Source organism: Patella vulgata, chromosome 5 (assembly GCF_932274485.2).
Source record: "Patella vulgata chromosome 5, xgPatVulg1.2, whole genome shotgun sequence".
Classification (NCBI taxonomy): domain Eukaryota; kingdom Metazoa; phylum Mollusca; class Gastropoda; family Patellidae; genus Patella; species Patella vulgata.
Window position 1 is genome coordinate 66,291,022 of NC_065883.2, and position 22,747 is coordinate 66,313,768.

Sequence of the window (22,747 nt, forward strand, 5' to 3'; positions counted from 1 at the left end):
AAAATTGAGAATAAAAGTTTGTCTCTTTTAAAAATGTTAGCACTTTATCATATAGCTCCGGTTGAGCAAATAGCTGACGTAATGACTGGCAACGGTAGTATTTAGATCTAATATACTTGAGATGTTTGCACTCAATCAAGATGTGGCTCACTGTCAAAGGAACATGACAGTGAACACATGTAAATAAAAACAAATATCACAGAAAATATAATTAAAAATAAATATATCAATACCTTTACATATATAAATATTTAAAACATAATATATGATAAATATATACAATTAAAATTTTGAATAAAAGTTTGTCTCTTTTAAAAATGCTAGCAATTTATCATAAAGCTCCGGTTGAGCAAATAGCTGACGTGCTGACTGGCAACGGTAATATTTAGATCTAATACGTTTGAGATGATTGCACTCAATCAAGATGTGTTTTACTGTCAAAGGAACATGGCAGTGGACACATTCTTGTTGAGGCTCTCGCTTCAAAATGAAAATATGAGTTAAAAAGGTATGACCAATGCGAGAGCGACACAAAACAACTTCATCTCTCCTGCTGGTTCTATAGGAGCTTGGCCAGTCTCCTAAGACAGGCTTAATGTGATGAAGTTTGTTTGTGTCTGCAAGATCCCAAGACCGTTGCCAGCGGTCAAATATAAAAAGGTTTATGGGACCTTCTTATGTATGTGGTGTTTGTAGCAAGACTTTTAAGGAGAATAGTACTCTACAGAAGCACATGAGACAACATACAGAATAGTACTCTACAGAAGCACATGAGACAACATACAGAATAGTACTCTACAGAAGCACATGAGACAACATACAGAATGTGGGAAAAGATGCCTAGCAAGATGAAATGAAATGTTGTTTTATGGAACATCAGCTCCAACCGGGCTATATTGCGCCACCGTCTTCATTAGCCTAGGTTAATAGTAGAACAGTAGGACGTTAAACCACATTTCATTTATATTGCGCCATTTATAGTGATTATTTCGAGACAGGCTAAATTATATCACAGAACAAAATACATGCATAAATAAAAACAATATCACAATAATTAACATTAAAAATATGCATATAAATAATTAAATACAAAAATGAAATGATATATAAATACAAATTAAAATTTATGATAAAAACCTAACACTTTACCATATAAACCCGGTTAGGCAAACAATTGATGTAATGATTGACAACGGTAAAAATGCGATCTGACATCTTTGAGATGCTTGCACTCAATCAGAATGTGCTTAACTGTCAAAGGAACATGACAGTGGTCACATTCTGGTTGAGACTCTCGCTTTAATATGAAAATGTGAGTTAAAAAACTTAGTTCCAGAATCTGAATTAACTTGGAGGGTTGATACATGTACTTTAACCTATATTAGTGGGTTACTACTATAAAAACTGGAACACCTGTATAATCTGGATATGAATTTATTCAACCAGCAACAACATTAAAATTAACTAACAATTAAATTGTGATACAAAGATAAAAATGGTTGGAGTGCCCAAGTTTAGATTTGTCGTTGATTCCATGAAGTAGTTAGGTTTTAGAACGTTAAATACTGTGTGATTCAACATGGTGCCCGAGGGGTTTAATAAGAAATAGGTACGACTATTTAGACTGTAATGCCTTGGAAATCGGAAGTTGGAGGCGACTAATATGTGTCTCTCTTTTGTGGACCGATGTGAGATTGTCCGTTGTGTTAACTGGACGAGTAGGCCTATTCGGAATAGTATAAATAAAAACGCCCAACACGTGAGTCCAATCAGTCTGAAGAGTTCAATACGAACGAAACTAGTCACTGACACTCGGGATAACCAGGTCTTAATAGCCACCTTATCTCTCTTATATTAACAATTAAATTGGCAGAACAATGTGATGTGTATCGAAGGTCAAACAGCTCTTTATTCAGTTGTATACAAAAATTAACATTTGCATATTGAAATCAATTTTTGTTTTACAAATATAAAGATAAAATTTATTTTAGAAAATCAGAAAGTGACGTTTACATTTGAACAGAGAAATGTTTTTCGTTATATGTTTTGATTTTCTAAAATAAACAGAGCGGAAATATAGAGAAAACGTCTACATGTACTGTAGCTATTATTCATTGTTTATATAACTTGTCATCATAAAATAAATAATATTGTTTTATGTTTCACAGACTCAATGTCATTCAGGTTGACCGTCGTCATTAGCCCAGTTGGAGCAAAACAGTAGGATGTTAAACCCCATTTCATTTCATTTCATAGGCCAGTTGATAACATAAAGGGTTTGGATGGCCGAATGGTTAATTTTCGGTCAATTGTTTTTTGTTGACCTTTTTTTCAAACTCACAGGGAACGTTCATTGGGTTTGAGTGATAGTATAGAAAAAAGGGGGTTTAACTTCCACTTGATACAAACTAGGTCATTTCATGAATAATGTACATGTATGGTTAAAATTTATTTCAATAATTTGCTTGCATGTACAGTACTAGTCTAGTGGAAGTATGAAATTAGTTCTTGGTGGGTGTTTTTTTCCGTTCAATAATCGCGGTGTTTTCTGATTGGCACTCCGCAAAAATATACAGTACTAGTCTAGTGAAAGTATGAAATTAGTCCTTGGTCATTTTTTTCCGCTCAAGAATCGCGGGTTTTTGAGTTGAAAAAAAACGCGGCGGAAATATTTAAAAAGTCGGCGGATTATAGTCCGCGAAAATATAAAAAACGCGACGGATTATAGTCCTCGAAAATATGAAAAACACGGCGGATTATAGGCCACAATAATATAAAAACGCGGTGGATTATAGTCCGCAAAAATTAAATATAGTCGGTCCGCAGGAACGTCTAATGCTCAGATGAATTTTGTCCATACATGTATTGCTACAGTGGTATTGGAACAATAACGCAGGTTAACTGTTCGCCTGTTGTGCCCCGTGACTTACTGTATATACCCTTCGCAAATTGCTTATAAAAATTAACTAAGGCCTATCGATACATGTATATCGTAAACTATCCTTCATTCCTAGTTTTCACCAGTTTTCGAGTCGTGAATCATACATTGTACATGTATCACAAACAAAAATACCTCACATGCATGTAGCTATATTGGGTGTCCACTGTTAATTTTACAAGGGGCAATGAAACCATGTTTTGTGAATTCCCATAAGCCAGTGGAACATTGGACACCGCTTGTACATCGGTATTGCAATCGTGATATTACAATCGTGAATAATATCACAAAGCACGTACATGTAGGTATTGTGGATGTCAACACTTAATTCGACAATTACACCGTGTTATGTGAATTCTGATAGCAGTGGCTGAGGCAATGAAACCAGGTCTCGTGAATTCTGTTAGCATTCTCGGAAAATTGGCGACAGCTTGTCTGTAAATATACTTAGAAAGTGCCATTCTTTATTCCCAATGTACATCGGTATTGCAATCGTGAATAATAGCACGAAGCACATACATTGAGGTATTGTGGATGTCAACGCTTAATCCGACAAGCAAACTGTGTTTCGTGAATTCTGATAGCAGTCGGCCAGTGACTGACAATGTATTCAGGAGGTAGTAATGAGCGCCTCAGATTTATTAAAAATAATTTAAGGATTTTTTTGAATAAGTACATGTAACATAAATATATATTTATGGGAAGGGTATCGCTGCCAATATTAAATGTTCTGCTACACTATCTTTTCCATTGATTATATGTAAAGAGTACAATGTACAAAGTCCTAATACCTCTAAAGCAAGAGTTAAATGTAAAACGTCAATTGTTAAGTGTCAAATGACATGTTTTGTGTGAAAATGCTTTTTTTTAATTTTTGACGTGTCAACATTTTACATTTCTCTTATTACATTTGCGCTCGCCTACATCCCATTTGTCCTTCACGCTTTCTACATATGTAGGATATCACAGAAACCTGGCACACTGTAAGTCAGAACAAGGATATTCACTACACTATAACAGGAAATTAGCTAAGCACACAATAATAAATTTACTTACCTTGACACTTTGGAATTCCAGGTATCATGTTACATATTAGTGAAAGGCACGTTCATTTCTATTTGTAAATATGTAAAATACACGTAGTTTTCTTGTACAATCGTATTTTCATACTTCAAATCCAATAAAATGAAATGTTGTTTAATGGCACGTCAGCTCCAACCGGGCTAACGAGACAAATTAAAACAATATCACATAATTGAATTTATATATGTAAATAAAAACAAATATCACAGAAAATATATAATTAAAAATAAATATAACAAATCTTTTACATATATAAATATTTAAAACAATATACATGATTAAATATATACAATTAAAATTGAGAATAAAAGTTTGTCTCTTTTAAAAATGTTAGCACTTTATCATATAGCTCCGGTTGAGCAAATAGCTGACGTAATGACTGGCAACGGTAGTATTTAGATCTAATATACTTGAGATGTTGGCACTCAATCAAGATGTGGCTCACTGTCAAAGGAACATGACAGTGAACACATTCCGGTTGAGGCTCTCGCTTCAAAATGAAAATATGAGTTAAAAAAGTATGACCAATGCGAGAGCGACACAAAACAACTTCATCTCTCCTGTTAGACCTGTAGGAGCTTGGCCATTCTCCAAGGAGAGGCTTTATGTGATGAAGTTTGTTTGTGCCTGCAAGATCCCAAGACCGTTGCCAGCGGTCATAAATAAAATTATTTATACAGGATTTAAAATCCGTGTATGGCGTTAAAAATTCGAATAATGGAAGATCTAAGGCAGACTTGGCAGCCAAATCTGCTTGATCATTCCCTTTTATATCCATGTGACTGGGGAGCCAGCAAAGGACAATGTCCTTGCTGATGAACTCGTTTGATAGTAACAGACCATAAATGTCTGCTACTAATGGGTGTTCAAGTTGTTTATTATTTATTGCTTGTAGTGAGGACAAAGAATCAGTAAAAATTATATATTTTAAATCAGATGTTGATTGAATGAACTCCAAAGCCTGAAGAATGGCCTGGAGTTCAGCTGTAAAGATGGAAGCAGCAGGTGGAAGGCGGACAGAAATGGTCTCAGATGGTGTCACGGTAGCCGAAGCTACCCGATCACCATCTTTCGAACCATCTGTATAAATTGGAGCATAATCACCATATTTAGACCTCAGCCCTCGAAAGAGACTGAAACACCGTAGAGCTAGTATCTCTCTTTTTATGTTGTGTAAGATGGAAATCAATCTTTGGGGGAGATATAGCCCACGGTGGAGTCCTAAAGAAAGGGGTATTCGCAATACTGTCCAGGCTGATACCAGCCTCAGACAAAAGGGGTTGTATGCGAATACCGAAAGGTGGAATAACTTTAGTCTTAAGCAGATATAGATGCTCATGATATGGTCTAAATATGGTGTTAAATGAAATATGATTTGGTAAAGATGCTATTTTCGTAGCATACTGCAGGGCCAGTTTATCACGTCTGTTGTGCAGTGAGGGCTCATGCGCCTCGACGTATAAACTTTCCACTGGAGATGTACGAAATGCTCCTAAACTGATTCTAAGACCTTGGTTGTGTATGGTGTCGAGTTCTTTGAGATAAGACTCGCGGGCAGACCCATACACAATACACCCATAATCGAGTTTTGATCTTATTAAAGCTCGATATAATCGGAGCAAGACCTTGCGGTCTGCTCCCCTCAAATCCAATAAATATCACAGACTAACGATGACATCGGAGTTGATTATGGTTTGGTGGATTAGTTAATTTGCCTAATTACTAACTTAAATAATATTTAAGGCCTAAAGAAAGACCCGCAATAGGCAGATTTAGTTCTTGCATAATGCACGTTTAAGTGACTGCTTGTGCGTGGGGGGATATGGGTATTCAATGTTAAAATACGAGTCTTGATACAAAAAATCCAAACTGCTACCTATAATTGTTCTTTCAAATATGTAAATAATTTTCTGGCACATTCAAACTCCCTGAAAAAGTTGGATGGAACTAAAATGTATTGCCATGATTGCGGGGGGGGGGGGGTGATATTCAATGTTAAAATGCGGGTCTTAATCCGAAATTGTCGATACCATGCTATCTATCACTAAAAGCACGTCCATTGCTGCTTAAAAATATAAATATAATTTACTGGCACATTCAGATTAGCATACCTTGAAAAACATCGAGTGGTACGTAAAAATACTGGTTTAAATACGAAATTCCAGATACCATGTTACGTATCACTGATTGCTCTTTTCAAATATGGAAATATTTTTTGCCACATTCATATTTGCATAACTTTACAAAATAAGATTAAAATTGAATTGAAGGAAGGATGGGGAGGGTAGGCTAAACTAAAGATACAGGGCTTATTCAAAGATTCTCTATGTCTAAAAAATGTATAGTCATTCCTCTCTTTAAATATATTATTTATTTGTTGGGCACAATGCTTATAATATATTGGGGTTTTTTAATGGAACAAAATTAATTAGGCTATAGTCAACTCTGTTTACAGGAAGACCGTCAAAATACGGGTATTTATACGAAATTCCAATTATTGTGTTATAAATTACTGGAAAGTATGTTTCTTTGAATCTATCAATTATTTCCTGACACATTAAGGATTACGCACGGTCGTTTAGATAGTTTCTTATAGTGTGCCAGCTTGATTTACTGTTATCGTGCAATGAATATCCCTGTAGTGTGCTGGTTTATAGTATGCCAGGTTTCCGTATGTTAATAAGTCATCCTACATTTGCATTTGAATGTTGATGCTGTGCGAAAGATGCTATGTAGAAGGCCTGGAGGACAAATGAGATGCTGCAGAGCGCAGATGTAAAATGTAGACACGTCAATAAAAGCATTTTCTAACAAAACATTTGTCATTTAACCCTTGCCTTAGAGGTATTTGTTTTTAAATTTAAAAAAGAGAACAGATTATTTTTGAGTTTGTCTAATTTATCCTGTGGGAGACGAAGTTCCATTTGGAATTTGATACCTTGACAATGGAACTTCGTCTCCCACAGGATAAATTAGACAAACTCAAAAATAATCTGTTCTCTTTTTTAAATTTAAAAACAAATTCCAAAGTCACCCTGCGAGACGTACAGAGTTTGATAGGTCTCCTAAATTATGCTTGCTACGTGGTATCCCCTGGCAGAGCATTTTTACGGCGTATCATAAACTTGGCCATTGGCTTAAAACGTCCCCATCATAGACGTAGCCTTACCGCTGAAGCCAAAGCTGATATGCGAGCCTGGCTTGAATTTTTAAAAACATTTAATGGCAAAGCGTTGATATTGTCTGAAATTTGGAACACCTCCCAGTCCCTGCACTTCTATACCGATTCAAGTAATTTGGGTTTTGGGGGAATATGTGGATCGAAATGGTTTTGGGGTACCTGGTATGCATCCCATTTACACCATCATATTACCATTCGTGAGCTCTTTCCGATTGTGTTGGCAGTAGAATTATATGCTCCTATTTTGAAAGACTCCTGTGTCAATATTTATTCAGATAACTTGTCAGTGGTTCACTTTTTGAATAAGCAGACATCAAAAGACAAAGTAATTATGCGATTAGTTCGTCGATTTATGATTTCAATTCTGAAGTATAATATAATGTTCCGCTTGTCCCATATACCAGGTAAACTTAATCATGCATTATGCAAGAGCTAAATCTGCCTATTGCAGGTCTTTCTTTAGGCCTGAAATGTTTTCTAAAGTATTAATTAGACATTAATTAACTGATCCAGGCCTTAATCAACTCTCGATGGCATCAGATTTCACCGATATTAAATAGATTAGAATGGTTCAGCGATACTTTGATTTAATCAAATATGGAAGACCGCAACTTAGCTTCGATCAACCAGTACGGTGGTTGAAATTATTGCACACGTCTGTCAAACCTTCAAAGGTTAATATCTTCGCTTGCAATCGAGTAATTTGAATGAAATTTTCAAATTATTCAGTTTACATCATCTACTTTCGAACTATTATAGCAAGAATGGCTAGTTCTTTATCTAAATCTTACATAATGTATCTTTAACCATGCTGCTGATCTTCTTTCTCGTACACAGGTCCAGTTATTTCAAACATTGTATCCCACAATGAACCCTAGTGCTACTCCTGTACCACACAGTCTCTTGATCATCTAAACTCACCTGCCACCCCACATCCGGGTAATTATCACAGCTGAAGCAGCTACAATCACACATTTTCAGTCAGCACTAGCTCCCTCCTCACAATATTTATATCACCGTTATATCACTCTATGAAGATTTCGTGACTCGGTATTTTCCTAATTCTCTAATTTTTCCGGTCAATATAGAACATCTTTTGCTTTTTATAGCCAGCTCCTATAAAAATGGGCGAGCTCCTGCCACAGTCTCAACGCATTTGTCAGCCATCTCATATTTCCAGCAAATCCTTCACTATCCCGACCAGCTTAATAATTTTTTAATTAAAAAAAAAAGATGCAAGGTTACAGCAAATTAAAACCTCAATGTGATCAACGACTCCCTATTACTCCATTAATTTTGTCCTCCTTGGTCGAATCTTTGCGTTTTTGTAATTACTCAGCATTTCTCCAAACCATGCCTAAAGCGATAATTTCATATTTTCTAAGAAAGTCAAAACATAATTATTTCTATGACTTTTGCTCAATAGGTTGTCAACTCACTATTATACGATCAAAGGTATTATTCTCCCACTTAAAAATACTTTGACCCCGGAAATAATAACACAATTACCTCCTTTGTTTTTCTATTCCCTCCATGGTATAGCTATCTTCAAACGTTTGAATTTGAAGTTAAAAATGATATTTTTTGACAATTTCTCAACTGGACAATAGTGAATTATAGGATTATTCTTTAACAAGGTAGGACTGTTTATAGATACCATCTATTCTAAGGCTTTAATTTTATACATTTTAAAAATATAACTTCAAAATATGAAATTGCAACTTTAAAGCCATGTTTTTGATTGTCTTTTATGCCTTCCTTCGCGTCGGTGAATTTACTTTTACTAATAAAGTCGCTACTCTTAATTTACAATACGATGATATCCATTTTGTTCCCAACCCCACACCAAGCCATGGAAATCTCATTAAAGCATTTTAAACATGGTTTTGCCTAATGCTAACCCATGGAATCTCATTGAAGCATTTTAAACATAGTGCAGGTAAGCCCTGCCCGGTTTTACCTAATGCTAAGAATATTTTGATGTGTCATGTTCGGGCGATGCAAAATTACTTTGCCCTTAGGGGCCGCTTCAAGGGGCCTTTATTTTCCTTCCTAGACAAAACTCCAGTTTCTCGACACTTTTTTTACCACTCAACTTCAGACCTGTTTAAAATGGGGTGGCTTTGAGGCACATAATTATAAAGGCCATATTTTTCTAATAGACGGGGCCACAACAGCGGCTATGAAGGGGATGGATGATAATAGCATCAAACAACTTGGGAGGTGGCGATCCTCTGCTTTTAAAAAATATTTTCGTATTCCTATTAGTACATCTTATTGAACCGATGTCCTATTACACTTTTGTGCCACATAGTCCAAGTTGCAGTGTCCACCCCCGCTGTAAGCAAGAGCAGCAGCTGGGAAAGGTTACTGTGTGCTCTTTACTTAAATTACAACACCCCCATCACCAGCTGTAAGCAAGAGCAGCAGCTGGAATTCTGTTTGGTTTTACCTTTGTATATATGTTGCCAATATTTACGATGTTCCATTTATACATATACCTTCGTTCATATTGTACATCTCATTTATAATATTAGTTAGGTGTCTTTGTTACTATGTCATAACTCGACACTTGTTGACTGACAGGGTGTTCTGTCATAGTTATACCTTTGTGCTTTGTATATAATCCCATTTCTTATTCGCAGCGGAACTTATGTTTGTTAAAATAGTGTTTTAGTCCAATTGTATTGGTTTAAATAGTATATTCTAGTCTAGTTGTGGTTATGCGCTGAAGTCATTATCACAACCTACCATAGTTTTCGACTTTCTAACCTCAATTTTTGTGGTTTTCTAGTCATATAGAATAGATAGTCCTATTAGTTTTGTCTGTATTTAGCCTCGCAATAATGACGTAATCGATGGGGGGATTGGTCCCGTCACTGCAGGTTAGTTAACTCCCCTGTGCGCCGCTCCCAATCTATGGCGGGATATACTGTACCCCATCTTTGGGAAGCCTAATATTTATGTAATTAAGCAATGTCAATATACCTCATTACATATTAGTGTTTTAAGTTTGTGCATAATATGTTGTTGTTAGATTATTATTGTTATATATGTAATACTCCTTTTATCATTTATTTGTAATAAATGGCCATTTCAATCTCAAACAGGGTTATACATTTGTTGCCGGAAGGAGCTTGGCTGTTTTGGGGTGTAGTCTGTCGTCATGTCCTCGTAAAAGTGACATTTATGCAAAAGCGTGAAATGGGCTTTGCGGGGGAGATAACTCTGTTTAGGTTAAACAGAGGGTGCTCTTACACTGCCTAAAAGAGCATGGTTTGTCTGGTGACATTTGTAAGGTTTAAATTTCTAATTATTCACCCACTCTCGGGATATACTGTACCCCATCTTTGGGAAGCCTAATATTTATGTAATTAAGCAATGTCAATATACCTCATTACACATTAGTGTTTTAAGTTTGTACCATAATATGTTGTTAGATTATTATTATTATATATGTAAGAGTCCTTTTGTCATTTATTTGTAATAAATGGCCATTTCAATCTCAAACAGGGTTATACATTTGTTACCGGAAGGAGCTTAGCTCTTTTGGGTTGTAGTCTGTCGTCATGTCCTCGTAAAGGTACATTTATCTAAATAATTAATAATGGTCAATACAGAGTGTATTCCAGGCTACAAAAATATGTGCATTGAGCAATCTTGCTGGTTAGATTGGTACAAATAATACACAGTCCACACTAATTAGTCCACCTGCACCACAGTAATGTACAGGATATGCCTATTCTGTCTTGCTAAAGCACCCATGGTAGTGTCCTAAATTTCCTAAAGTGCATTCTGAATGATAGTTGTGTGTTTCAGTTTAGCATGATATGCTTATCCGACAAGAAAATATATTATTTATTTATCTTAAGATAAATTTGGTTCAAGCCCCAAAATATTAAGAAAAAAAGTAAAGAAACCAACACGTGACCAGAACACAAAAGAATGTGTACACGGGACCTCGTTTTTTTTTTGTCACATCCGAACGACTAGACAGCTGTCCTTGTCAGGCCCTCCGTCCTGCATCAATGACAAGGGGAACCACGCCGGGAAATCGAGATGAACTTTCTCGGCAAATGCAGGGATCGAACACCCGACCACCAGGCTAGCGAGCCAGCGTCTTACCCACTTAGCCACCGTGACCCCCATGCGTAAAAGAAAAGTTACACGTAGGGAGGACTCCTTAGAGAAGAAAGTAGCCTACAAAGACTCGAAAACTAGAAAATATTACTGAATCTACTGAACAAAAGTTAAGGAAATCAGAGAAGTAATTGAAACAAAAGACTGAGATTCTCGGAAAGAAAAGACAAAAGCATAGCCAAGACATTTTGAGCTTAAGACAGTTAAATAATTATGTTAAAATCCTGAAAAAACACATGGATGGTGTTAATGTAGTGCTTGAAGAAAGGTACCGCGAACATAGAGTTCTGGAGGAAGAACATAGCATTCTACAAAAGCAAAACAAGGAGTTAGAAAAAGTGTAGAGTATTTGCAAGGATTAATAAACGATACTGATGAAATTATTGTTTGTGATCCACCAGTAAATATTTATTCAAATACATTAATTGAATGTGTTATGAATCTTACTACCTTAAAGATAACAACAAAAAAATGTTGGGCCTGTTATACAGGAAGTGGCTACACTTTTGGGAAAACGAGTGAATCGTCTTCCGTCTCGCCAGACTTGACAATATTGTGGATATAAAAGTGTCAGTGTCACAAAAGCAAGTACCACAAACTGTTGTGAAAGAAAAAGATACCACCCTTTACACTGATGAAACAAGGAAGTATGGACATACTTATCACACCTACATTTTAACTGATAAGAGTCAGTATTCTTATCTTTTGGGCCTTAGAGTAATGGTGAACAAAAGTGCACAATGCATATTGGATGTGTTGAAAGAAATCCTATTTGACATCTCCGCTCATTGTAAGGAGCTATCCGAAGAAAAAACTTCAGTGTTGGGTAAGAACTATTATGCAATATAACAAATACAATGACCGATAGAGCCACCACAGAAAAAGCATTCAATACCTTGTTCGAGAGCTACAAAGAAGAGGTCTTGCCAAAGGTAATTATAATGAACTATCAGTCCAGGAAAAATTTCACTGTGGGAGAATTAACAATTTCTTCTGCGAATTGCATCTTCTTTGTGGGATGGCTGATGCATGCGAGGCTGGAATGAAAAAATATGAAACTGGCTACTGAGAGTGGCACATTAAGACTACTCCGCTCTTGTTGTAAATCGTTTACTCGAGGAGATCAACAAATGGAGTGTATTTGCCTTTAACTACGTATTTAAGTCAAAAGAAAGAAAAAACAAATTTTAAGATCCAAACATAAGAGATTTAATATGATATTCATGATGGATCAAACTGTCTATTGCCACAAGGAAAACATTTTTATTATTTCTTGACAAAGTGCACGGCTTTACAAACACCTTACTTAAACCTGTACATTTGGACATTCACGAAGATCTCTACTTATCTGGATGCAAAATGATATCTATATTTGTGACAGCCCCCCTTGGTGAATTATCGAAGCACCCAGTCACATTTTAGATAGTGGCATGTTTGGATAGAGCGAGCAGTGATATTGATTGCACTTCTAAATTTATTAATGGTGTACCCCGTTTGAAAATGAATGAATGAATGAATGAAAGAATGAAATATGGTTTTATGGCACGTCAGCTCCAAACGGGCTATATTGCGCCAAGAATATGGTGAATCTAACGAGACAAATTAAATCGATATCACATAAAGGAATTTATATATGTAAATAAAAACAAATATCACAGAAAATATATTAATTAAGAATAAATCTAACAAATCTTTTACATATATAAATATTTAAAAAGATATACATGATTAAATATATACAATTAAAATTGATAATAAAGGTTTGTCTCTTTTAAAAATGTTAGCACTTTGTCATATAGCCCCGGTTGAGCAAATAGCTGACGTACTGACTGGCAACGGTAGTATTTAGATCTAATGTACTTGAGATGTTTGCACTCAATCAAGATGTGTTTCACTGTCAAAGGAACGTGACAGTGAACAAATTCCGGTTGAGTCTCTCGCTTCAAAATGAAAATATGAGTTAAAAAGGTATGACCAATGCGAGAGCGACACAAAACAACTTCATCCCTCCTGTTGGTTCTATAGGAGTTGGGCCAATCTCCTAGGAGAGGCTTAATGTGATGAAGCCGTTTGAAAATACCAGTATTGAAATGAAATGTTGTTTAATGGCACGTCAGCTCCAACCGGGCTATATTGTGCCAAACATATGGTGAATCTATCGAGACAAATTAAAACAATATCCCATAACTGAATTTATACATGTAAATAAAAACAAATATCACAGAAAATATATTAATTAAAAATAAATATAACAAATCTTTTACATATATAGTTAAAACGATATACATGATTAAATATAATATATACAATTAAAATTGAAAATAAAAGTTTGTCTCTTTTAAAAATGTTAGTACTTTATCATATAGCTCCGGTTGAGCAAATAGCTGACGTAATGACTGGCAACGGTAATATTTAGATCGAATATACTTGAGATGTTTGCACTCAATCAAGATGTGTTTTACTGTCAAAGGAACATGACAGTGAACACATTCCGGTTGAGGCTCTCGCTTCAAAATGAAAATATGAGTTAAAAAGGTATGACCAATGCGAGAGCGACACAAAACAACTTCATCCCTCCTGTTGGTTCTATAGGAGTTGGGCCAATCTCCTAGGAGAGGCTTAATGTGATGAAGTTTATTTGTGCCTGCAAGACCCCAAGACCGTTGCCAGCGGTCATAAATAAAATAATTTATACATGATTTAAAATCTTTATATGGTATTAAAAAAGGTGATTGGGGAAGATCTAAAGCAGCTTTGGCAGCAAAATCTGCTTGATCATTCCCCCTTATATCAACGTGACTGGGGAGCCAGCAAAAGACAACGTCTTTGCTGCTCAACTAGTTAGATAGTAGCAGACGATAAACATCTGCTACTAATGGGTTTTCAAGCTGTTTATTGTTAATTGCTTGAAGCGAGGACAGAGAATCAGTAAAGATGATATACTTTAAAGATGAAGAGGATTGTATGAACTCCAAGGACTGAAGAATGGCCTGGAGCTCAGCTGTAAATATTGAAGCAGCAGGTGGAAGACACACAGAAATGGTCTCAGATGGCGTCACGGTAGCCGAAGCTACCCGATCGCCATCCTTAGAACCATCTGTGTAAATCGGAGCATAATCACCATACTTAGACCTTAACTCTCTAAAGAAAGATTGGAACACCGTAGAGCTAGTATCTCTCTTTTTATGTTGAGTAAGATCGAAATCGATCTTTGGGGGAGATATAGCCCACGGTGGAGTCCTAAAGACAGGGGTATTCGCAATACTGTCAAGGCTGATACCAGCCTCAGACAAAAGGGGTTGTATGCGAATACCGAATGATGGAATAACATTAGTCTTCACCAGATACAAATGCTCATGAAGAGGTCTAAATATGGTGTTAAATGAAATGTGATTCGGAAGTGGTGCTATTTTCGTAGCATACTGCAGGGCCAGTTTATCACGTCTGTTGTGCATTGAGGGCTCATGCGCCTCGACGTATAAACTGTCCACTGGAGATGTACGAAATGCTCCTAAACTGATTCTAAGTCCCTGGTTGTGTATGGTGTCGAGCTCTTTGAGATAAGACTCGTGAGCAGACCCATACACAATGCACCCATAATCGAGTTTTGATCTTATCAGTGCTCGATATAATCTGAGCAAGACCTTACGGTCTGCTCCCCAGTCAGTATTTGATAAGACTCTCAATATGTTGAGGGCTTTCAGACATTTCTTTTTTAGGTTTTTAATGTGGGGGATAAATGATAATTTTTTATCAAATATCAACCCCAGAAATTTGGTTTCATCCACAACTGGAAGGCGGTTGCCATCCAAGAATAGTTCTGGATCGGGATGCAAACCTCGTTTCTGACAGAAATGCATGCAGACAGTCTGCCCATTGTTGAAGTGAATTCAAACAAAGCTGCAACTTACGTTCGATTATCCGCATGTCGGTAGAACCATAGCACATCTGAAAGTCATCAACATTAAGAGCGCCGTTTGTACCTGGTTTAAGGCACGCTGGGATAGTATTAATTTTTATTGCAAATAATGTTGGAGATAAAATACTTCCCTGGAGAACCCCCATTTCCTGAGGAAATGGGTCAGAGAAGATTGATCCCAGTCGTACCTTAAATGACCTATCTTCCAGGAAATTTTTAATGAAGATAGGTAAGCGACCTCGTAGGCCGAGGTTATGGAGGTCGCGCATGATACCATGTTTCCACGTGGTATCATATGCTTTCTCCAGATCAAAAAATATTGCAACTAAATGTTGCTTCTGGATGAAAGCGTCCCTGACGAACGTTTCAAATCGAACGAGATGATCAAGAGTGCTCCTTTGGGACCGAAATCCACATTGGAGGTCAGTAATAAGGTTGTTGGTTTTGCAAATACAGCTAGTTAAAGCGATCGGACGATAGTTGGTAGGATTCGTATGATCTTTACCCGGTTTAGGGATAGGAATTATTGTGGCTTCATGCCACGAAGGAGGGAAATTCCCATCAACCCAAATCCGGTTAAAAAGATCCAGTAAAATAAGAAGTGTTGGATAAGGTATATGTTTTAAAATTTGGTAGTGTATCTCATCTGGACCAGTTGCAGTGTCCCGAGCTCGCTTTAACGAATCACGGAGCTCTGCAATGGAAAAACGATCATTATAGCATTCATCATTACGGGACTTGAAATTACGTCGCCTTTTCTCCTGTTGTTGTTTAATGCCTCTAAAGGCAATGGAGGAGAAATTGGATGATGAATTAAATGAAATTGTACTGGCCAGAGAGTTAGCAATATCAGGAAATGTTGTTAAGGTGGTATTATCAACATTGAGATGGTTAACTGATAATGCACTACTTTTACCTTTAATCCTACGAATCCTATCCCATACCGACTTAGATGTGGTACGGGAATTGATCCTTGAGACGTAACCTTGCCATGAAGATTTCTTTGCTTGACGTATGGTTCTACGAGCCTTCGCCCGGACCATTTGGTATGCCGAAATATTCTCCATGGAAGGGTGGTTCTTTAGTCGTCTCAGGATACGATCACGCTCTTTCAGAGCGGATTTGCAATCTTCGTTATACCATGGAATCGCCTGCTCAGCTACATCTTGAAGAATTGAAGTAAATAAGGCCATGGGTTCATCTGCATCTTCTAACTCCTTTGTATCAAAAGAGAAGAGACACAAAGATTCAAAAATAGCCCAATCAGCCTTATGCAACTTCCACCTCTGCGGTCTTTCGACCGGAGAGGGACCATTATTATCTATCAAGATTGGGAAGTGATCACTACCACACAGATCTTTTTTTACCCTCCATGTAAAATCCTGAAACAGGATCGGAGAGCAAATGGTAAGATCTAGGGAAGAAAAAGAATCTGTGACAGGATGTAGATAAGTAGGCGAGTCATCATTTAACAAACACAAATTATTAAGGTTAATGAAGTCCGCTATTTGTTTACCTCTGTTGTTATCATCTGGACTACCCCAGAGTGAATGATGACCATTGAAATCTCCCATAATAATATACGGGAGGGGGAGTTGTGCAACAAGGTCATCAAGATCTCTGGGATTAAGATGTAAACTTGGTGGAAGATATACAGAGCAGAGTGTTATAGGAATATGCAACGTCACCCTAACTACAACTGCCTGTAAAGGCGAGTTGAGGGTGACTTGGCTCTGAGGGATATCTCCATTAAGAATAATAGAAACACCCCCATGAGCTCTACCATCACCAACTGAATGATGATGGTAACCAACAAAATGTCTAAAAGACAAAGTGTCAGAATTCTTTAAGGTTTCCTGTAAACAAATAGCTAAAGGATTGTATTTTTGGATTAATAATTGAACTTCATTAAAATTTGGTTTTAAACCACGACAATTCTATTGAATAATGGAATTTACCATTGTCAGGGAAATTTAAGTTTTGGCGGCTTACTGAGTGGGTCCACATGGACATCCACTACAGTAATGTCGTCCATCAGATCATCCCCATATTTATTGAAGAGAGTGATAGGGTTTTTTGAACCCTTTGAATCTTTCTCTCGAAATTTTGATAAATTTTTATGTTTTTTAGAATGCACTATATTCTCCTTTGCGGATGGTATACTCTTAAACTGCACCCCTGACCCAGTGGAACTGGAATCAGCAGCGTCAGCTTTAGAGTAGTGCAAGGGAGAAGCCCCCTTGCCATTTTGTGTGGGAGTATTGGGAATAATCTCAATATCTCTAGATGGAGGCAAGGGGGATACAACCTCATCAGGTAGAGGGGTAGTGCTTTGAGTCGAGCTCTCAGTGGCGCTCGAAACCCCTTTTATATGATCTGATGTAATAGTCAAAGTCTTAGGTTTTTTCTGCTTATAAGGCCAGGTTATATCTGTTTGAACAGATATGGTTTTAGAAGAGACTTTAACTGCACTTGCAAAAGACTTCCCTTCAGATGGAATGGGAAAAAGTGCAGTCAAATCTACCTGTTTTCGAGCATCAAAGTATGGTATTTTCCGCTCTGACATAACCTGTTGGATTCTCTTCTCTTTCTGCCATATTGGACATTCACGGGAATAAGCAAAGTGCTTTCCCTTACAATTTACACAACAAAACTCAGCCTGGCAGGTAGCGCTATCATGGCCTTCATGGCCACAACGAGCGCAGGTGTCTTTACCTCTGCAGACAGTTTTGCTGTGTCCAAACTTTTGGCACTTGTAGCAACGAAGAGGGTTGGATATGTAGGAATCCACAGGTATGTTTAAATAACCTGCCTTGAGAGTCTTTGGTATGTCGGGACGATTGAATGTGAGGATGTAGGTGCTTGTTGGAATCACCTTATCTCCTCGACGAACACTAATTCTTTTGACGTGTTGTACACCTTGAGAAGAAAGGTATTCTACCATCTCTTCCTCACTGCTGCCTTCAAGGTCCCGGAAACGTATTACACCTCTACTAGAATTTAAAGACCTATGGGGAGACACCTTAATAGGAATGTCTGCCAAAGATGATGATTTAAGAAGCATGGTAGCATGCTGTTCTTTGGCACATTCTATTAAGAGTGTTCCGTTCTTAAGTTTTTTGATAGCCTTGGGCTCGCCGGCCAAGCCAGCTATACCCTTGGTTATCAAAAATGGCGACACGTTTGATAGGTCTTTCGAGGGACTCTCAATTAAGAGGAACCTCGGCCAAGACTTTGACATTTTACTATTATTAAATATATTAGAAACGTCCTCAGTATTAGGACGTTTCTGTTTTTGTCTTTTAGTTGTTGGGATTGGGGAATCCATTAAAGATTTTTTTATTGATTCACCCCTCGTCGTCCCCCAGGTTACTTCCCTGCTTACCGGGGGGGGGGACTAGCGCGGATAACCTGCACATGGCCTCAGGGCTCGACGAGGGGTATACTCAAGCCAGAAAGTAAAATACTTTTCTAACCTGATTGACCCAAGCCGTCGCTCTGTAGAATGTACTAAGGACACAAAGGTAAGTAGTATGCTGAGTGAATAAACACTCGAGCATTAAACTGGAAAAGGTACATTCTACAAAGCGAAAACGACCAAAGCCGATTGATCAGAGTGGGCCACTCTGACCTCCCGTCGAGGTGAACCATGGGCCAAAGTAATGTGTTGCAGAGAAAGGGCTCGCAAGCCAAATCCCCACTCAATAACCAGGATTCCACTCTCCACCGACACGGGTCGCAACGCACGGCAAACACGTTGCCCCATTACAGGGATCCTTTTAGTCGCCTTTTACGACACGCAGGACATACGAAGGGTATATTCTTATCACCCCCTAGACAATTGCATGTATGACCATGTGTGCAAGGGTATATATTGAGGAGTTCACTGACAGTTAGGAGGGAGGAGAAGAAAGGGTCGGACGAGTGTATGGACTCACCCGAGTTCAGCCGCTGCCGTGGCAGAATGGTAGATCCAATATGGTTAGATGTATTCCTGTCGTAGTAATAGTTCCAGTATAGTCTAGTTTTTGTAGTGTTGATGTATTTATGTAGATGTGTGATACACTGTTCCCGTTGTAAATAAATGCTGTATTTACTAAACTGGTCTACTGTTATCACTAACGATAGTGTTACACGATGAAGAATATACATTAACGACAGACTTGACCAATTCAAAATGCCTACGCACGCTCAACGACATCAAACACTTCGCACAGATTAAGGACGAAAAGATGATCGCAACAATTCATGTGTTTGAAGATATTGTCCAGGACTCCGCCATACGATATGCTTCCGGTAATCTTAAGCAAACTACTTTAAACGATTACATGCATTGATATTTATAAATATATTGTACGCATGCATTGATATTACATGTAAATGATTTTATGAATATATTGTACGCATGCATTGTTATTGTTAATTATTTAATATAATAAAATTTTGAATGTCCAGAAAGGGTTATCATTTTTAAAGGGAATAGCATTCTGTTGATTCGAAGCTACAATATAAAAATACTTCCGGTTTTCGAAGTTACAGTATTTCCGGTTTTAGAGAAAGCTCAGTATTCCGACACGCTGTGTGATCCGAAATATTGTAACGATGTCGGATATGACAGAGTCCACTGTAATTTTATTTGATTGTTCGTGTTATAAATTTATGTATATACTTAAGACCCTTCTCAAAAATGGAGAGTACCGAGAGCTACAGTTGCCTCTACCCTACCCATTGCCCCCGTTTTTATATGAATATACGTTTACATCTCAGATGGCGCTTTGTAATACATGGTGGAATTGATGTCTTTTCATGACTTCTTGTGTTCTTGAAAGTGAGTACCAACAACAAAGCAACTACTGTACTTGAAAGTTTTGTTGGTGCTGTTGAAGAATATGGTCTACCTAAACAAGTTCGATCAGACAAGGGTGTGGAAAATGTGCTTGTTGCTGAATATATGCTGACACAGAGAGGAGTGAATAGTAAGCCATTCATTGCTGGACGAAGTGTTCACAACCATTTTAATAATATTTTATATGAGATGATTTCATTAAAGGGGCATTATGGAAGATTAAATAAAGAGCTGACAGTTCTCACTATAATAGTTAGAAACTAGATAATGTAATGGTAATATTCTTAAAACAGCGCCATCTGTTACCATAATACGAGTAAGAATGAATTCTAACGCTCATTATGGTGCCAGATGGATTTTTTTTACTATTATTTGGTGGAGCATTTTCCGCTTAGGGTAAGCGGTGATAAGCAATTTGATTGGTTGATACTTTGGGACACGATAACTTTAGTTCTAATTAAGTGAGAGTTATGAAACTTGGTGTATAGTTTCATTACATCAATACCTTGACTAAGTTCGATAATAAGCATTTTTTCCTCAGGGTAAGCAGAGCGATAAGCAGTTTGATTGGTCGAGACTTTGGAACACAATAACTCTCCTTCTAATTGAGGTAGAATATTCAAACTTGCTGTAGGCATTCAGTAGGTGAATCCCTTGATGGAATTCGATGATGAGCATTTTATGCTTAGGGTAAGCTGAGATAAGCAATTTGATTGGTTGATGCTTTGAGACACGATAACTTTAGTTCTAATTAAGCGAGAGTGAGGACACATGGTGTATAGCTGTATTACATCAATACCTTGACTAAATTCGATAATGTACATTTTCTGCTGAGGGTAAGCAGAGCGATAGGCAATTTGATTGCTCGAGATTCTGGAACACAATAACTCTCATTCTAATTGAGGTAGAATATTCAAACTTGGTGTAGGCATTTAGTAGGTGAATCCCATGATTCGGAAGGCAGAGATAAGCAATCTGATTGGTTGATGCTTTAGGGGCACGATAACTTTGGTTATAATGAAGTGACTAAGTTCGATTGTGCGAATTTTCTGTCTGGGCTAAGGAGCGATAAGCAATTTGATTGGTCAAGACTTTGGAATATAAAAACTCTGTTTTAAATTGAGGTAGAATGTTTAAACCTGATGTAGATGTTCATTGGGTGAATGTCTTGACTGATTTCAATGATTAACATTTCAAGCTAAAGCTAATCAGAGCTAATCAATTTCATTGGTCGATGCTTTCGGACAAGATAATCTTTATTCTATCTGATAGAGAGTGGTGAAACTTAGTGTGTAGTTTGATTGCTCGATACTTTTGAAAAAAAATAAATGTGCGATTAATTAATATGTGTCATCTATTTATTTTGGGATTTCGGCGGGGGACATCAGCATCACTCATCACTATTGGCTTGTTTTATGTATTTTATTGTTTGTTTAAACATGTCACTGTCGTAATGTATTATTTCATGTTCTATCTTTAAAGAGATTATCCAGCAATCAGTTGTTTATACAGAGATTATCCAGCAATATACATCAGTTGTTTATAGTATGAAACATTCCTTGATATTTTTACATAACAGAATTAATACAAGAATTTTATTTACCTACGACAAATATATTAGCAACCCCGAAGAAATTCCCCTCTCCGTGCTTATTCCCACTAATCCACGAACTGATACTGTCTTAGTAGTAAACAAGTACGGTCAAAACCGTATTCTTATGGATAGACATATTTATACTACATTAAATCGGAAACTAAATATAACCAAAATACCTCCACATACTACCTCATTATTGTGAATGGTTGATTTATACCAATTCGCTGGATTAGCCAAATTTATAACGGAAATGAAATGCGGTTTAACGTCCTACTATTCTGCTCCGAACTGGGGGGGGGTGGCCGAATGGTTAGCACGCGCGCGCTGTATCACGAGGCCTGTCAATGAGTCAACTGGCGTGGTTTCGAATCCACGGTTGTACGTGACAAGGAGTAGGGTTGCCTGTCCAACCTCGTGGGTTTTCTCCGGGTCCTCCGGTTTCCTCCCACTGCTAAAGACCCCTACGCGCAAGCGAATTATTGAAATAAAATTAAACCATATGTTAGTCCAGAAATGACCTAGTCTGTGTCGAGTGCCCCCAAAGGTCGATTTCGATCTTACACAACATAAAAAGAGAGATACTATAGCTCGACGGTGTTCCAATCTCAGTTCAGAGAGTTACGGTCTAAATATGGTGATTATACTCCCATTTATACAGATGGTTCGAAAGATGGTGATCGGGTAGCCTCTGCTACCGTGGCGCCATCTGAGACCATATCTTTTCGCCTACCACCTGCTGCTTCTATTTTTACAGCTGAGCTCCAGGCTATTCTTCAAGCCCTGGAGTTCATCCAGTCCTCATCAGCTTTAAAACACGTTATCTTTTCTGATTCTTTGTCCTCGTTACAAGCAATTAGTAACAAACAGCTTGATCACCCATTAGTAGCAGACATTCTGCTACTATCATACGAGTTCGTTAGCAAGGACACTGTCCTTTGCTGGCTCCCCAGTCATATGGATATCAAAGGGAATGATCAAGCAGACTCAGCTGCCAAGTCAGCTTTACATCTTCCCATATCACATTTTTTAACGCCTTATAAAGA